At 41.1% G+C, this 17,083-nt stretch overlaps 1 protein-coding gene across 4 annotated transcripts in view; it reads left to right on the top strand.

Annotated features, from left to right (window-relative positions):
- LOC121276439 (zinc finger protein 385D-like) overlaps positions 1-17,083 on the top strand; it is a 469,044-nt gene that overhangs the window by 195,015 nt on the left and 256,946 nt on the right. The window contains exon 1 of one of the 4 annotated variants that reach the window (XM_041184848.1): positions 4,361-4,450. The exons of the other annotated variants lie outside the window; for them this stretch is intronic. The gene's annotated coding sequence lies outside the window, so the exon portion shown is untranslated. Of the gene's footprint in view, positions 1-4,360; positions 4,451-17,083 lie in introns of those variants that run through there. 4 annotated transcript variants of the gene reach the window in all.

The raw sequence follows: 17,083 nt of genomic DNA, 5'->3' as shown, positions 1-17,083 counted from the left end.
TTATACACCACTTGTCAGCCCAAACCTGAACATTTTCCAAGCCTTTCTGCGTATGGGCACAGATTATTTCAGTATCTGAGAAGTAGCAAATGGTCCTGAACATTGTGCGATCATCAGCAAACATCTCCTCTTCTGACCTAATGAGGGAGGGAAGGTCATTGATGAAGCAGCTGAAGATCTGCCCTGCAATTACAGACCAGTCTAATTAACTTCATTGGTGGGGAAACTTCTAGAAATATTTATTTGGGATAGAACTAATAGTCCCATGGAAAAATTTGGATAGATTCAGAAGAGTTAGCATGGATTTGTTAAAAGAAAATCATGTCTAACTAATTTGCTGGAGTTTTTTGAAGAGGTAACAGAAATGGTTGATGAAGGCAAGGCCATTGGTGTGGTGTGTATGGACTTCCAAAAGGCATTCAATACAGTGCCACACAACAGACTTGTGAGGAAGGTTATAGGTCATGGAATAAAAGGGACAGGAGCAACATGGATGCCAAATTGGCTGAGGGATAGGAGTAATGGTTAATGGGTATTTTTCAGGCTGGAAGAAGGTTTGCATTGGAGTTCCTCAGGGGCCAATATTGGGACCCTTGCTCTTCCTGGTATATATAAATGATCCAGATTTTGGTGTGCAGGGGACAATTTCAAAGTTTGCGGATGACACAAAACTTGGGAGAATTGTAAACTGTGAGGAGAACATTGTCAAACTTCAAAAGGACATTTACACATTGGTAGAGTGGACAGATAGGTAGCAGTTGAAGTTCAATGAAGAGAAGTGTGAGGTGATGCATTTTGGTACAAAGAACATGGAGAGACAGTGTAAAATGAAAGATACTATTCTAAAGGGTGTGCAGGAGCAGAGATAGCTTCGTGTATATTTACGTAAGTCATTAAAGGTGGCAGGACAGGTAGAGAGAGCTGTTTCTAAAGCATACAGTATTCTAGGCTTCATTAGTAGGGGCATAAAGTACAAGAGCAGGGAGGTTATGATGGACTTATATAAGACACTGGTTAGACCTCAGCTGGAGTATTGTGTATAGTTCTGGGCGCCACACTGTAGGAAGGATGTGAAAACATTGGAGAGAGTGCAGAAGAGGTTTATGGGAATGGTTCCAAGGATGAGACACTTCAATATGAGGAAAGATTGGAGAAGTTGGGACTGTTTTACTTGGAGAGGAGAAGGCTGAAAGGAGATTTGATAGAAGTTTTCAAAATAATGAGGGGCCTGGACAGAGTAGATAGGGAGAAACTGTTCCTGCTCGTGAACACATCAAGAACCAGAGGGCATTTGCAAAAAGAGCAAATGCGAGGTGAGAAAAAACCTTTTCACATAGCAAGTAGTTAGGCTTTGAAATGCCCTGTCTGGAAGTGTGGTGGAGGTAGGTTCAATTGAGGCATTCAAGAGGGCATTGGATGATTATCTAACTAGAAACAATATGCAGGGTTACAGGGAAAAGACAGGAGGTTGGCACTAAGTTAAAATGCTTAGAGAGCAGGTGCAGACACGATGGGCCGAATGGCCTCCATTTACACCGTAACAACTCTGTGATTCTGTGAAGATGGTTGGGCCTAGGACTCCACCCTGAGGAACTCCTACAGTGATGTCCTGGAACTGAGATAATTGACCTCCAGCAGCCACAACCATTGTCCCTTGTGCTAGGTATAACTCCAACCATTGGAGAATTTTCCCCCTGATTCCCATTGACTCCAGTTTTGCTAGGGCTCCTTGAAGCCACACTCAGTAAAATGAAGCCTTGATTCAAGGGCAGTCACTTTATCTGTTGAGGTCAGCTCTTTTGTCCCTGTTTGGGCCAAGGTTGTATTGAGGTCAGGAGCTGAGTAACCCTGATGGAAGTCAAACTGAATGTCAGTGAATAGGCAATTGCTGAGCAAGTGTTACTTGATAGCAATGTCAATGACACCCTTCCATCATTTTGCTGATGATCGAGAGTAGATTGATGGGGCAGTAGTTGGCCTGGTTTGATTTGTCCTGCTTTTTGTGGAAAGGACGTACCTGGGCAATTTTCTACATTGCCGGGTAGATGCCAGTGTTGTAACTGATTGGAACAGCTTGGCTAGGGGTGCAGCTAGTTCTGGAGCACAAGTCTTCAGCACTATTGCCGGAATGCAGCCAGGGTCTGTGGCCTTTGCAGTATCCAATGCCTTTAGCCGTTTCTTGACATCATATGGAGCAAATCGAATTGGTTGAAGACTGGCATCTGTGATGCTGGGGAGGAGGCCGAGATGGGTCATCCACCCAGCATTTCTGTCCGAAGATGATTGCGATTGCTTCAGCCTTGTCTTTTGCACTGATGTGCTGGGCTGCCCCACCATTGAAGATGGGGATATTTGTGGAACCTCCTCCTCTAGTTAGTTGTTTAATTTTCTACCACCATTCACAACTAGATGCGGCAGTACTGTAGAGTTCTGATCTGATCCGTTGGTTGTGAGATCACTTAGCTCTGTCAGTTGCATGCTGTTTCTGCTGTTTAGCCTGCAGGTAGCCCTGTGTTGTAGCTTCACCAGGTTGACACCTCATCTTTAGGTATGCCTGGCGCTGGTCCTGGGATGCTTTCCTGCACTCTTCTTTGAACCAAGGTTGGTCCCCTGGCTTGGTGGTAATGCTAGAGTGGGAGATATGCCGGGCCATGACATTACAGGTTGTGTTTGTAGACAATTCTGCTGCTGCTGATGTCCCACAGTACGTCATGGATGCCCAGTTTTGAGTTGCCACATCTGTTTGAAATCTTTCCCATTTGGCACAGTGGTAATGCCACAGAACACGATGGAGAGTATCTTCAATGTGAAGCTGGGCTTCATCTCCACAAGGACTGTGTGGTGGTCACTCCTACCAATATTGTCAGGGACAGATGTATCTGCGACAGGTAGGTTGGTGAAGACGAGGTCAAGTATGCTTTTCCCTCTTGTTGTTTCCCTTACCACCTGCCGCAGACCCAGTCTAGCAGTTATATCCTTTTGGACCTGGCCAACTCCGTCAGTAGTGGTGCTACTGAGCCACTCTTGGTTATGGACACTGAGGTTCTGCACCCAGAGCACATTCATCATTAATATTATTATTATCATTATTATTCATTCATCATTCATTATAATTCAAATGTATTAGCATTTCAATGGAGACAGGGTGGGCAGGCAACCAACTTGATCCCAAGGAGGAGGCTGGTCATTAAAATATTGTAAGTGGCTGTATGCTTCATATTTAACTACAATATAAAATTCAATGCTAGCCAGCCAAGTTTTTTGTGCCTTTAGAAACCCACTAGTTAAATGGAAACAGGGACCGCTGGGACCAGGAGCTCAGTGTCTTTCCGCTGACCTGTTGGATCCAGTTTACCTGTTTGATCAACGCCCACTACCCTGTCATTTGGACCCCCCAGCTGCCACTAACCCTTCTCATGTTCCACTTTTCTAATCTTCCCCCAGCCTTAGACCCTTCTGAGTTCCCCCCACCAACCTTTCCAATTTCCTCCAGACAATTTCCCCCTGACTCTTCCAATCTCTCCACACCGACCCTTCTGAACTGCTCCATGAGGCCTCTGATCTCTCCCTCTGAGGCTTTGCAACTTCCATCCAACCCCTAAGGCCACCAATATCCTCCACTGCTGACCCTTCTGATCTCCCCCAGATGCCTCCAATCCCTCCCTTTCTCCTCTCGATCTCTGGCAATGATCTGGTGCTGGAGGCCAAGCCACCCAACAGTCAGCCAGTCTGTCCATCATGCAGCCAGGAAACAGTGTCAACAAATTACTAATCAGGTCCTGCTGGTAAATTTATTTTATCGCATGATATCACCAAATATCAGTCTTTAATTCACAAATGAAAAAGGTTACAGAAATATTCTTTAAAATTAAAGAAAGGAAGCAATAAAAAATAATCTTACAACATGAAAAGCGAATAAAATGTAGCTATGAATACATGTGAAGCTGCTTAATCATTTTGAAAATTCTGGATATATGCAAAGCATAAGCTCAATTACAACTGTAATTGTCTAAAATGGCATTGCAAAAGGCTCAGTTACTAACCATGTCACACCTCTTTGAAATCTTTTAAAGACTCACCAGCTGTTCTTTCTAAGATTATGTTCTGTGGCTGAGCCTGACAGTCATGCTAGTTTGAAACCCTGTGATTCTTAATTTATGTCTTAATGTAGTTCCCTCATTATCTGCCAATTATCATTTGAAAAATAAAAAGATGATGCAGTGACAAGAATGGATTTGAAAATGTTTACCACATTAGAGACCAGATCAGGCTTGCCTCATGTCAGAATTTTCAGTGAAGTGGTGAAACATCTGATGTTCACATACCTTCACATTCACTGGCCTAGATTTGAGGTAATGATGGTAAAACCATCAGCATTCTCTATCATTGCTACTTTGAAACTAACAATAACTTCTGGAGGCTGAACAGGTGCAGTTCAACATGAAAATCCGTAAGTTGCTCTTGGTGATTCCAATGATTTTACACTTCTCCAGAGGATATGCTGTGGGGTCGCCCTAGAATACAGCCAATTTGAAATCATTGAACTAATGAGAACTTCTAGTGTTGCACTATTGGATTCACTATAAAAACCCTTTAAGAAGTTACAGCTTGTTGACCGAGGGGGTAACTCAATGTATAAATAGTTCAAAATTACTACCAAACAGCTGCACTGGCCCTGAAAAAGTAATGTTATATTTGTTGAATGTCAAATTTCTCCATTATGATCAAAAATTCTACATATTTTTTAATTTTTAAAAGCATATGATATTTTGATTTTTGCCTTACTCCATCATGCATGTCCTAATCATTTATTTCACTATCTGTAAAATTTTGAATTAGAAGCAAATTAGATTCAGTATTTTTTACTTCCTGGTTTGCTGTCTGTGAGAACACTTTAATGTAGTTGATGTTTCGAGTTCTCATGACTTTTCAACAGAACTGATTTTTCTTTACAAGGAGAGGGGTGAAATATATGCTGGTTTGGGGGGGGGGGGGGGTGCGTGGGGCGGTGGAGAGAAGTGGAGGGGGGGTGTTGTTGTAGGGACAAGCAAGCAGTGATAGGAGCAGATCATCAAAAGATGTCACAGACAAAGGAACAAAAGAACACAGAGATGTCTTTGTTCTTTTGTCTGTGACATCTTTTGATGATCTGCTCCTATCACTGCTTGCTTGTCCCTACAACAACAGCAACCCCCCCCGCCCCCCTCCACTTCTCTCTGCCCCCTCACCTTAAACCAGCTTATATTTCACCCCTCTCCTTGTAAAGAAAAATCAGTTCTGTTGAAGGGTCATGAGGACTCGAAACATCAACTCTTTTATTCTCCACCAAGGCTACCAGACTTGCTGAGTTTTTCCAGGTAATTCTGTTTTTGTTTTGGATTTCCAGTATCTGCAGTTTTTTGTTTTTATTTTTGTTTTTAACACTTTAATGTAATTGGCTGCTTATCCTGCTTGATGGTATCACTGCTGCTGGATGCCTGGAGATTCTCTTAACCTTGTGCTAGACCCAAACTAGAAAAGAGAAAACCCATGTCACAGAGATGGCTAAATCTGTGTGTGTAGCTTTCTTTGAGGTTAGCAACAAACATAGCATTGCTCTGGCACTAGCCACAAAATCCAGCCCTATATTGTCTAATTTTGGAACTAAATTCAAAAATGACTCGAAAGGCTTAATGTTCACTTAATTTTCTTATTGTGGAACTGAAAACTGGAAAACCATGGAACTCAATGTTAAATGATAGACATGAGGATTGTCAAGGACAGGCCATTAATATCATTTAGTGCAACAGCACTTATACCTAGTTTGCAGTACAGCTGTATTAAACCTGGATTATAAATGTAATTTTTTGCATCATTAACTTGCTTGATTAGTCTTTGATGGAGAAGCATGATCTTATAATTGGCAGCAAGAGAGAAAAATCTTTCTTAGATATTTGAACTGATCACCAGAACAGCTCATATTTTATTATTCAAAATTATTTGTTCTTAGACACTTATTCATTTGACTATATAGTGGACAGTCTGTGCTCTTCACAGAGGTGTGTATGTTTTGTTTTTGTAAAACAGTGCGACCTGCTGCCATTTCTTCAAAGCATGGAAGCTGTTCTACTAACTGGCTGTATGCTTCACTTTTGATGAGTATAATTATGGGGTATTTGCATAGTAATTGAGTGCCATTAGGAATACATGCTGCTTTGTGGTGTGTTAATACACTTGTCCTTGGTGCTTTCAGTGCCCTTCACAGACCCCTGTGCATTGCCTGTAGGTTACAGAGATGACAGTTGTTGCCAAAAGATGTCACTATGATTTCCATATCACAAAGCAGTGACAGAGAGTTGATTACATGATAAACAATAGACAAATTGAACAGCCTCTCTGAACAACAATCTATCAAACCTCTCTGATCATAAAGATACCAACATGTATGCCCCACCAGAAAACTTCCAATCCATGCTTGTCATCAAACAGTTTTGTCCCTCAATAGTGTTGATTATTTAAGGATCTGCCAATGACGTGGAGTCTAACTGGATGTGGGCGGTCTGGAACCAGATCTTGTACCTTCGCACTCAATTCAGAGTGGCAGATTTCCTAACACGGTATTTTAATATGAAAAAAGACATTGCTCTGGGCAAGTCCTCCTTTGTAAATTATGTAAATTGTGTCTCAGACTGAATTTCATGAGTTTGGACAAGAATCTGCCCGCAGCATACAACTTACACTTTAACTGGGCCTGTGACAAGAAAATAGGCCTCCCATGCTTTGGAATGTAATTTAAAGATAGTTGATGTTGTACTTAATTGACTATGAAGGCTAGGCTTTCTGTACACGTAATGGGCTGAAATTTTCCAAACACATGGAGGTGGGACTGGGAACAAAGTTGTAAAATAGCACATCGGGTCATTCATCTGATGCGTTCCCATTTCTGAACGATCTTGCCAGGAGTGGGGTCACCAAGGCAGCCTGGTAGCTGCGAGTAGCCAATTAGATCTATGAAAATGTTGCCAGGATCTTCCCAACGGTGGCAGGCCCCTGCTGAGGATAGTAACAGGTGGCAGGCTGTGGGACTATCGACACTTCCACTCCCTCACCCCAGCACAAACCCACTGGTTTGCAATGGTCACTGCCACAGCTGCAATCCATCCTGTGCCGAGGGCCCTCTTACACAATGATGGCCTGACAGCTGTGGCCATGCAACGCTTTTTTAATTTTTCTCATTGATGCAGAAAGCGCCTTCATTTTGAGGTGCCTTCACAATCCCCTGCCTGCCCTAGCACTGCCCACTTCTCCTGGCGAGGTTGCCAGCCAGACATCACAGTGAGCCGTCTAATTGGGCACTGATCACAAGAGAGACACTGCTTGAGCTTTGTCACCTGCTGCAGGCCAATCTACAGAAAACATAACAGATTCAAAAGATGGACAGAAAAAGACCAACTGGTCCTTTAAGTCAATTCCATTTAACTTTGGGAACAGTATAATACAACCCCCAATTCTCCTCAGCCACTGGCAACCATGTGTTCACCAGGAAGAGACAAAAAAAAGTAAGCCTTGATCAATTCAGGGAAAAATAAATGTTGGGGACCTCCTCTCTGATTCCTGAATTTGATCAAAACTAAGTTTCAGGAGTTAACATTTGCCATGAAGTATGTCACCCACTTAACTTTTGTGTAGTTATTTCAGCCTTCTCCAGCAATTTGTCCTTTTGAAGATGAATCTGCATCTATTGCATGATCTGGCAACATATTTCAAAGATCAGTGACCGTTTGTGGAAAGAAAAGCCTCCAAAAAGCTAACAAAGCTCTTTGCTTACATAACTGTTGGGCATGCCCCTAATTCTTCCTAGCATATCTAATTCAAATATTCTGTTCACATATATGCAGTCTTACCCCTTCATCATATTAAAGACTTCAATCAAGTCTTCTCAATGTTCATACTTTTCTAGATTAAAACAGCCAACTACCTAAATTTATTGTGATAAATAAGGTATTTTGAGATAAGTGTTAAACACATAGTCCTCATCTAAACCTTTTCTGGGGTGTCTCTATGTCTTACAATCAGAGAAAACCAGAAGTGGATGTTGTGTCATATACAATGACACAACAGTTCTTCTTTTAATATTGGATCATCCTAGCTATAAATCTGAATACTTTATTTGCTTTTGCTTTGGCTTCTCAGCACTGGTGATGGACCTTGAGAGGCTCATGCTCACAACTTAGATGTCTTTCCCTCTCTTTAATTTGGAATATAGCATGGTATAAACATTATGGCATTATGCTTTCAACATGCATAACAGCATATTTATCCACATGGTATCTGCCAGATGTGAACCCAGTCGCCCATCAAATCTCGATCAGATTGTAATTTCTTTTATCTTCACAAGAGTTCTGATACCTGCACAGATCTCCATGTAGACAGTATACCAACACCTTAGTCTAGATCATCAATATAGAAGAATAATGGTCCTAATTTCCTGCAGGACTCTACTGGTAACCAATCTCCATACAGAGCCACTGCCATTAATGACAACCCTCATATCGCATAAACCTGAATGGGAAATCATGTTTGATGAACATATTGGAGGTTTTTGTGGATGTTACTAACAGAATTGATGGGAGTTGGTAGATGCAATATACTTGGATTTTCAGAATGCTTTAGATAAATTCCCCCACAGGAAGTTTGTTAGCAAAATTAAAGCACATGGGTTAGGAGGCAACATACTGGCATGGATTAAGGATTGTCTAATTGGTCATTCTTGCATTGGCACGCTGTGACTAGTGGAGTAGCGCAAGGATCAGTACTTGGGCCCCCGCTGTTCACAATATATTTCAATGATTTGGATTTGGGGACCAAATGTGATATTTCCAAGCTCGTGGATGACACAAAGCTAGGTGGGAATGTATGTTGTGACGAGTATGCACACGGCTTTAAGAGGATTTAGACAGACTTGGTAAGTGGTCAAGAACATGGCAGATGGAATATAATGCAGAAAAATGTTAGGTTATCCATTTTGGAAGGAGAAACAGATTTGCAGAGTATTTCTTTAATGGTAAGGAATTAGAAAGTGTAGATGTATGTCCTCATCACTGAAAGCTAACATGTAGGTGCAGTGGGCAATTAGGAAGGCTAATGGAATGGTTGGCCTTTATTACAGGAGAGCTTGAGTATAGGAGTAGCTAAGTCTTGCTTCAATTGTATAGAATCTTGATTAGACTGCACCTGGAGCACTGTGTGCAGTTTTGATTCCTTTACCTTAGAGAGAGTTCACCAGATTTATTCCCAGGATGGTGGGACTGTCCTATGAAGAGAGATTGGGGAAACTGGGCCTGTATTCTCCAGAGTTTTGAAGGATGAGAGGCGATCACATTGAAACCTATAAAATACTTAAAGGGATAGACAGGGTATTTGCAGGTAAGATGTTTCCCTGTGTTGGAGAGTCTAGAACCAGGGGACACAATCTCAAAATAGGGGGAAGCTACTCAGGACTGAGATGACGAGAACATTTTTTACTCAGAGCATTGTGGATCTTTAGAATTCTCTACCCCAAGGAGCTGTGGAAGCTCAGTCATTGAATGTGTTTAAAGCAGAGATTGACAGATTTCTAAATACCAATGACATAAGGATATATAGGGATAATGTGGAAAAAAGACATTGAAGTGGATGATCAGCCTTGATTGGATTGAATGGTGGAGCAGGCTCGAAGGGCTGAAAGGCCTACTCCTTTTCCTATGTTCCTGTGTTCCTATGTTCCTAAGACAAAACAAACAGGAAATGAGCACATAGATCAGATCAAGGTAAGACAAGGGTAACATAAATGGCCAGGTAAGAGATAGAATTACAGAACTTAAATAAGGTGAATGGAACAATTATTGAAAACAAATGAAATTGCTGGTGCAACAATGTGCATAATGTCTGAGGCAAAAAGGGGAAATTAGAGGCAACAATTCGTAATGAGGATCCAATTGTAGAAGGGATAAGCAAAACATGGCTGCATAAAGAACAGGTCTGGCAGTTAACTATTGCAGGATATAAAGTATTTAGAAATAATAGGGAACAAAGGAGTGGATGGGGTAGTTGTACTAATTAGAAATAACAGAATGGAAGTAGAAAAAGGGACATAATTAACATCAATATAGAAGCAGAATCCATAAAGAATTCGATAAAAGCCAAGAGGTCTTGCATGCCATCTCCAGTAATGTATACGAACATACAACTTAGGAGCAGGAGTAGACCACTGGGCTCTTCAAGCCTGCTCCGCCATTTAATAAGATCATGGCTGATCAGATTGTAACTTCAACTCCCCATTCCCGCCTACCCCCGATAACCTTTCACCCTTGCTTATCAAGAAGCTATCTACCTCTGCCTTAAAAGTATTCAAAGTCTCTGCTTCCACTGCTTTTTGAGAAAGAGAAGGCTCAAGACCCTCTGAGAGGAAAAAAAAATTCTTCTGTGTTAAATGAGCGACCCCTTATTTTTAAACTGTGACCCCTCATTCTAGATTCTCCTGCAAGAGGAAACATCCTTTCCACATCAACCCTGTCAAGGCCCCTCAGGATCTTATACGTTTCAATCAAGTCACCTCCTACTCTTCTCAACTCCAGTGGACACAAACCTAGCCTGTCCAGCCTTTCCTCATAAGACAAGCTGCTTATAGGTATTAGTCTAGTAAACCTTCTCTGAACTGCATCGAACGCATTTACATCCTTTCTTAAATAAGGAGACCACTATTGTACATAGTACTCCAGATGCGGTCTCACCAATGCTCTGTATAACTGAAGCATAACCTCCCTAAGTTTTGTATTCAATCCCCCTCACGATAAATGATAACATTTTATTAGCTTTCCTGAATACTTGCTGTATCTGCATTCTAACCTTTTGTAATTCATGCACTAGGACACTCAGATCTCTCCGCATTTCACAGCTCTGCAACCTCTTACCATTTAGATAGTATACTGCTTTTTCATTCCAAAATGGATAATTTCACATTTTCCCACATTATACTCCAATTACCAGATTTTTGCCCACTCATTTAACCTATCTATATCCCTTTGTAGACTCCTTATGTCCTCTTCACAAGTTACTTTTTTACCTATCTTTGTATCATCAGCAAATTTAGCAACCATACCTTTGGTCCCTTCATTCAAGTCATTTATATAAATCGTAACAACTTGAGGCCCCAGCTCTGATCCCTGTGGCACACCAGTCATTACATCTTGCCAATCAGGAAATTACCCATTTATGCCAACTCCCTGTTTCCTGTTAGCTATCCAATCTTCCATCCATGCCAATATGTTATTCCCTACATCATGAGCTTTTGTTTTCTGCAATAACCTTTGATGTGGCACTTTATCAAATGCCTTCTGGAGATCTAAGTTCAGTGCATCCATCAGTTCCCCATTATCCACAGCACATGTTACTTCTTCAAAGAACTCCAATAAATTTTCCTTTTCACAAAACCATGTTAACTCTGCTTGATTGCCTTAAATTATTCTAAGTGCCTATCTTTAATAATGACTTTAATGTATTTAATAATAGCTTTAATAATATGGATTATCCTAATCCAATCTTCCAATTTAAACCTTTCCTCTGATTTGATTAGGCTGCCTATGCATTGAAAATATGCACAGCAATGGAAAGGGAAATAGGCCCCCAAAATGCAAACACGCAGGATTGACTCCTTATGTCACATCACTGGAACTATTGCCTTTAACTAAATGGCACATTTGTGGACCCATACTTCTTTGTTCAGTTGCAGAGTTGCAGTTGTCAGCTCCCACAGCCCTCGGGACATTTAAGTACACCATTTCAGCTGCCGGACTGTCTCTGACTGCACTTCTACAAAAGCACCTTAAACTAGTAACACATTCTGTTCATGGACCATTGTAGCCTTTTGCATGTGCCTTCAAATGTTACCAACATTGTAGAGGTATTGTTTTGACTTTGCTCTTTCCATGGGAAATCCTGCACACTAATAACACATACCATGATTTGTGGGGCATTTCTAACATGGCTGGGTAAGATTACCCAACTAAACCATTGGAAAATTACACTTTATAAGAAGACTCTATTGTAAACTGTTATCTAATGATGTGAATTAATAAATGTTGCCATGTATTTGTTGGAGAATGGAATTGAAAGTCCAACGTATAACATTTCAACAGCAATGTATTATTCAAATGACTATGAAGACTGACATGTAAAGATTGTTGATTTAGATGACATTGTATTGCCCATGTTTCTGTAGATGTTAAATATCAGTGCATCACTGGTAACTAGGTGCTGAATGAGCTGGTAAGTTTCTTCTGTATAGCTGACTGCTGCTGTCAGGATCTATTTTCCTGACGTATTCGGATTTGGCAGCTGATTTCAAGTTGGCTTCTGCTGCATTCAATAGAAAATTTGTTTTTTTTACTGAAATCAAAATAGAATCAAGATAAAATATAACCCTATTCACAATGACGACTCAATAAATGTTCACAGAGGTCACTTTTTAGAACGAAATTGGAATTTTCAACTATTTATTTCTAATTGAAGCTTGTTGCCCTCTGAGGTGCTCCACAATTGTGCAGAAGCAAAATTGATTTTCTAGTGAAAGACAGTGAAGGGCATCTTCTGTATCACTGCTGAGAGCCAGTTTTCCAAAACCCATTGAATAGAGTCTCCTGTTTTGTTTTATGCTAATCTGAAAGTTGCAAATCTGCATGGGTAGGTAAACTGACTGGGGTGATAGCTTTGAAAAGAGGACTGTGCCTTTTGTTGATGAAGAGATTACTACATCTTTGGCCAGCTGAGGAATAGGTATATCCACCTTCAATGTTAACATTTTAGCAATCAAATTCCTGTGGAATTTCGATATTATGTTTATCTACAAACCAAAATCAGTATAATTAGATATCGGATGCTGACTGCTCTAACTGATGAAATGGTGAGACATTTCTCTGTTTAAAAATTATGCTTCGAATAGCAGAGGGAGCTGGTTTTGAAAATTGTGGTTGGGAGCAAGAGTTGCTATTTAAATAATATATGCTACTGGAGTAGTCAAGTGCCATTCTATCAACTGTGGCCCCGCACTACTACCCAGCACTGTGATATTTATATGGGGTGGAATTCTACAGCCGTCATAGTAGGGACATGGCTTCAAAATGCGGCGAGCCGTTCAAAAGCCCACTGACTTCAGTTGGACCAAAAATCCCACCAGCAAGAGAGGCCGTAAAATTCCGCCTACGGTAACTCTCCCTCCTAACTTCATTTCCAGTTCCTACTGCTGATTTGGAATTGTGGTGCTGTATTTAAAAGGCAGGACTCCTTCCCAACTTAAATAATGGGTTGTGTTATTTCCTGTTTTCTTTAGACCCTACAGTATGCCATAAATAAATTCTGAACAATGAACTGCTAATCCAAATAAATCTTGACTTCAAATTGTATTTGGTTCCCCCGACAGTTCAAGGCAGAGACATCCCAATGTATCATGATTTCAGACTCAAAGCTGGATGCAAAGTATTCAACAAGCCACATTATAGGATGTGCAGGGTGAACACTTCAAAGACATCAGTCTTCAAACCATCATCATTCAGAAATGTCTATAGGGTAAAAAAATTATAGCTAGCTGTAGTAACCACTAACTGCTAATTGAAATGACAATCTATTCCATTCACTAACCAAGTGGAACCATACCAACCAACAACCAGCAAAATCAACCAAATTAAATCACATAAAAATAATGTCCCAGACTGCCCATCACTGCCCCTAACCCTGCACTTTCCCATCGCTCCATCATAAGTGAAAAACTCAAGTCAAGGTCCCTGCATTGCCTTCAAGCTCTAACCTCTACTTTTTTTCTCAATTGTTGCACTTGCTGACATTCAGCCTGATACCCACAATCCTGGGACTCTACTTTGGCCTGGTACACAATAATTGGCATCTTTTTGTACTCTGGGATTTGGCAAAGATAGAAATTGACTATATTATTAGAAAAAAAACATGTATGAGAGCCAAACAGATATTGGTAAACATATGAGAGAGAGGACAGCAGAAAGAGGAATGACTTGCAAAAACATTTCTAGAGCGAGAGTGAGATAAAGGCTTGGATCTTCTGGTCGGTGTGCGTAAAATGATGTACAGTGATGTCAGGTGTGCGTCCCCATGTCACCGCACGTCATTCCAATCTTCAGTTTGGTGGGCACGCACCAGAGTCGGCTGCGCACCCACTGAACTGTCAAAGGCCTATTAAGGCCATTAATCAACTCATTGAGGCACTTGCCAGGGCTGCCCGTCCAACCTTAAGGTTGGCGGGCAGGCGAAGAGCCCAGGCAGCCTTTGCATTTTTCATGGAACCTCATCCACGGGCGGGATGAGGTTTCATGAGCTTTATTAATTTAATAAAATGTTTCATGTAAATTGATAAACATATCTTGTCACATGAGGAGACATGTCTAAATAATTTTATTTTTTTATTTATCACATTTCTATGACTTTTCTTAATTTCACTGAGGCGCCTCAGGGAGATTTCTGCACTTTTTCACGTGCACATGCGAAAGAGTGCAGGCCCCGACTCTCCCTCCTACCGCCACCCGCACAGGTAGCACTGAGCGCTTCCAGGTGCGTGTCACATTGGGTCGGGCCTTAGTTGGCTCACCCACGTAAAACGGCAGTGCGGAGCTGATCATGGGTGGCGATCAGCTGGGTGCCCGCCTGCAGCCGCTCCTGCCCAGCCCACCCAACAGGGAGAAAATTATCCCCAAAGTGTTGGGAGCAAACAAAGGGCTAGAAAAAAAATCACAGTCATCACATACCTAAGTAGTGATGAGAGAGTCTATTTGGTCCATCTGACTTATCCAAGCTATATTACCAACACAGTGTCTATATCTGCTTCTTGAAGGATTCCAGAGTTTTGCTTTACATCGGCAATGTCGATATTAATGGCTTTGTGTGAAAAAATACTTATTGACATCAATTCTGAAATTGCATTTCACAATTTCTTTACCTGTCTCCTTGTGATTTAACTTAAAATAATGCTCAGCATTATTCTTTTATTTAATACTGTTAGAAACGAGAAATAGTTTAAGTAAGTTATATTTGTATTTGTTAGGAATGAAGTTTAATACTTGTTTCTGTATTGCTGTGTTAAGAAAAGGGGAAACTTAAGTTTTAGTTTCACTTTAAAAGATGCCTACTTTCTAATGAGTTTTATGGCCCCCGAAGTGGAGAGCTGTGTTATCAAGGAGGGTCATGGCTTAGGGAAGTTAAAACAAAATAGGGGAAAAAGCTATGCTGTTGCCTAGCAACAGGGGTCCAAAGAGAAAGACCCCACACCCACACATGGAAACCAGAAAAGCAATTTTAGTTCAGTTGAAGCCAGGATTCCAGAGAGGCTGGACACAGCAGAGGGAACTGCAGACTGAGCAGATTTCTTATAAAAAAACAAAGAAAGAAAGTTCCAGTAACCAGGGAGCAGGTCCAAAAGGAAATAAAAAAGTCCCAAGAAGACCTTCTAGTCAAAGGAAGGACAGGAATCTGGAAAAATCCTTTTAAGCGAAATTAAAAGGAACAGAGAGAATGGCTTCAAGTTCCAGGCTTGAAGAGAGAAAGCTGCAGGATGCAAAAAAGCAAAATTGGGCATGGAAGAAGCCAGAAGATCCAAGGAGTTGGCTGATGGTCTGTAACTCTTTCTTATTGGCATATGAAGCAATGGTGTTTTGTTGGTATGGCTGAGCATTTGCGAGTGCATAGAAGGAAGCTTGAATGTACTTGGCGATCAAGGGGAGAGGGTCATCGGAAGGAGAGTTTGAAACCTTGGAGGAGAACCCTTGTGGAAGGCGTCTGAGACAAAGCATTGGTTAGGGAGAAGATTCCAAAGTGACTTCTTCGAAAGTGGAGCTTGGAACCCATCATGTGAAGGATGGAATTCAGTGAGACTGGTTGGCTCCTGGTGTGACAAGAATCTGCGGGGAGTTGGGGAGAGATCCATAGCATCTGTTTGGGGTGGTTTCAGAGTGTGGTCTGTCTGACCACAGATCAACTATCAGTTTACATAGACTATGTATTTACTGTGATCATGAGAGAATAAGATAGCTTTTGTAACCTGTGTTAGCCTTACAAATCTGTGTATATCTGTAAAGGTTTGGTTTTGGGTGAAGGAGTATTGTAATGAAGTTCATCTTTTCTTGTTTAATAAACATTTTATTATTTTGTTAAAAGTTCAGCAGCGGACTCCTGACACTCTGTTCAGTAGTCACTCTCCACGTACCTAAACAAAAAATAAACGTTAGGACCTATCAAGCCGGGCTACATCCTGGGATGTGGCTTGCCCAATAGTAATGTCAGATGGATCATAACAAAGTGAGGGCTTGTCCGGAATTATCATGATAAGGTGGGATCTCTTGTGGGATTGGAAATCCTTGAACATTAGTGGGATCTGCGAATACTTAAAAAATGTGTAAGTGGAGGCGCTGAGGTACTGAACATAGGAATTGGAGTTGCTGTGAGGTATAGGATACAGGTTGAGATTCAAAATAGCTTTGGAGGTTGCTAAGACTTTTTTAGCAGATGGAAGATATAACATTGACCAAGAGTAAACTAATGGAATTGGTTGATAAGCTGGAGTTAGAATTACTTATAGGGGCAAGGAAAGCAGACATAGTTGAGGTAAGAGCACAGCATTTGAAATTGGAAGGGACACCAGAGACCACGTTCTCCAGGGAGTGAGTCAATTGAGTTAGCTAAGATCCAGCAAATGAAGCAACTTGAATATGAAAAGGAAATTTAAAAAGTTGAATTGGAGGCAAAAGAAAAAGAAAAGGAAAGAAAAAGGGAGTAAAAGGAAAAAGATAGAGCATTTCAAAGGGAGTAAGCAGAAAGGCAGGAGAGAGAAAGGGAGCAAGAGAAGGCAAGAAAACTTGACCTCCAGGCAGAAAGGTTTGCAATGGATGAAAGGGAGAAAGAACAAGAAAGGGAATACTGATGTAAAAAACTGGGCTTTAAAAACAGGCCTCAGGGGCTGAGGGATGTTCTGATGATGAAAAAAGAACTCTAATCCAATGCTCAGTGGGGAGATGTTTAAATTTGTGCAAGCTCTCCTGAAGTTTGAGGA

The sequence above is a fragment of the Carcharodon carcharias genome, chromosome 3, assembly GCF_017639515.1.
Source record: "Carcharodon carcharias isolate sCarCar2 chromosome 3, sCarCar2.pri, whole genome shotgun sequence".
NCBI lineage: Eukaryota > Metazoa > Chordata > Chondrichthyes > Lamniformes > Lamnidae > Carcharodon > Carcharodon carcharias.
This window is presented reverse-complemented; position numbering and strand designations above follow the sequence as displayed.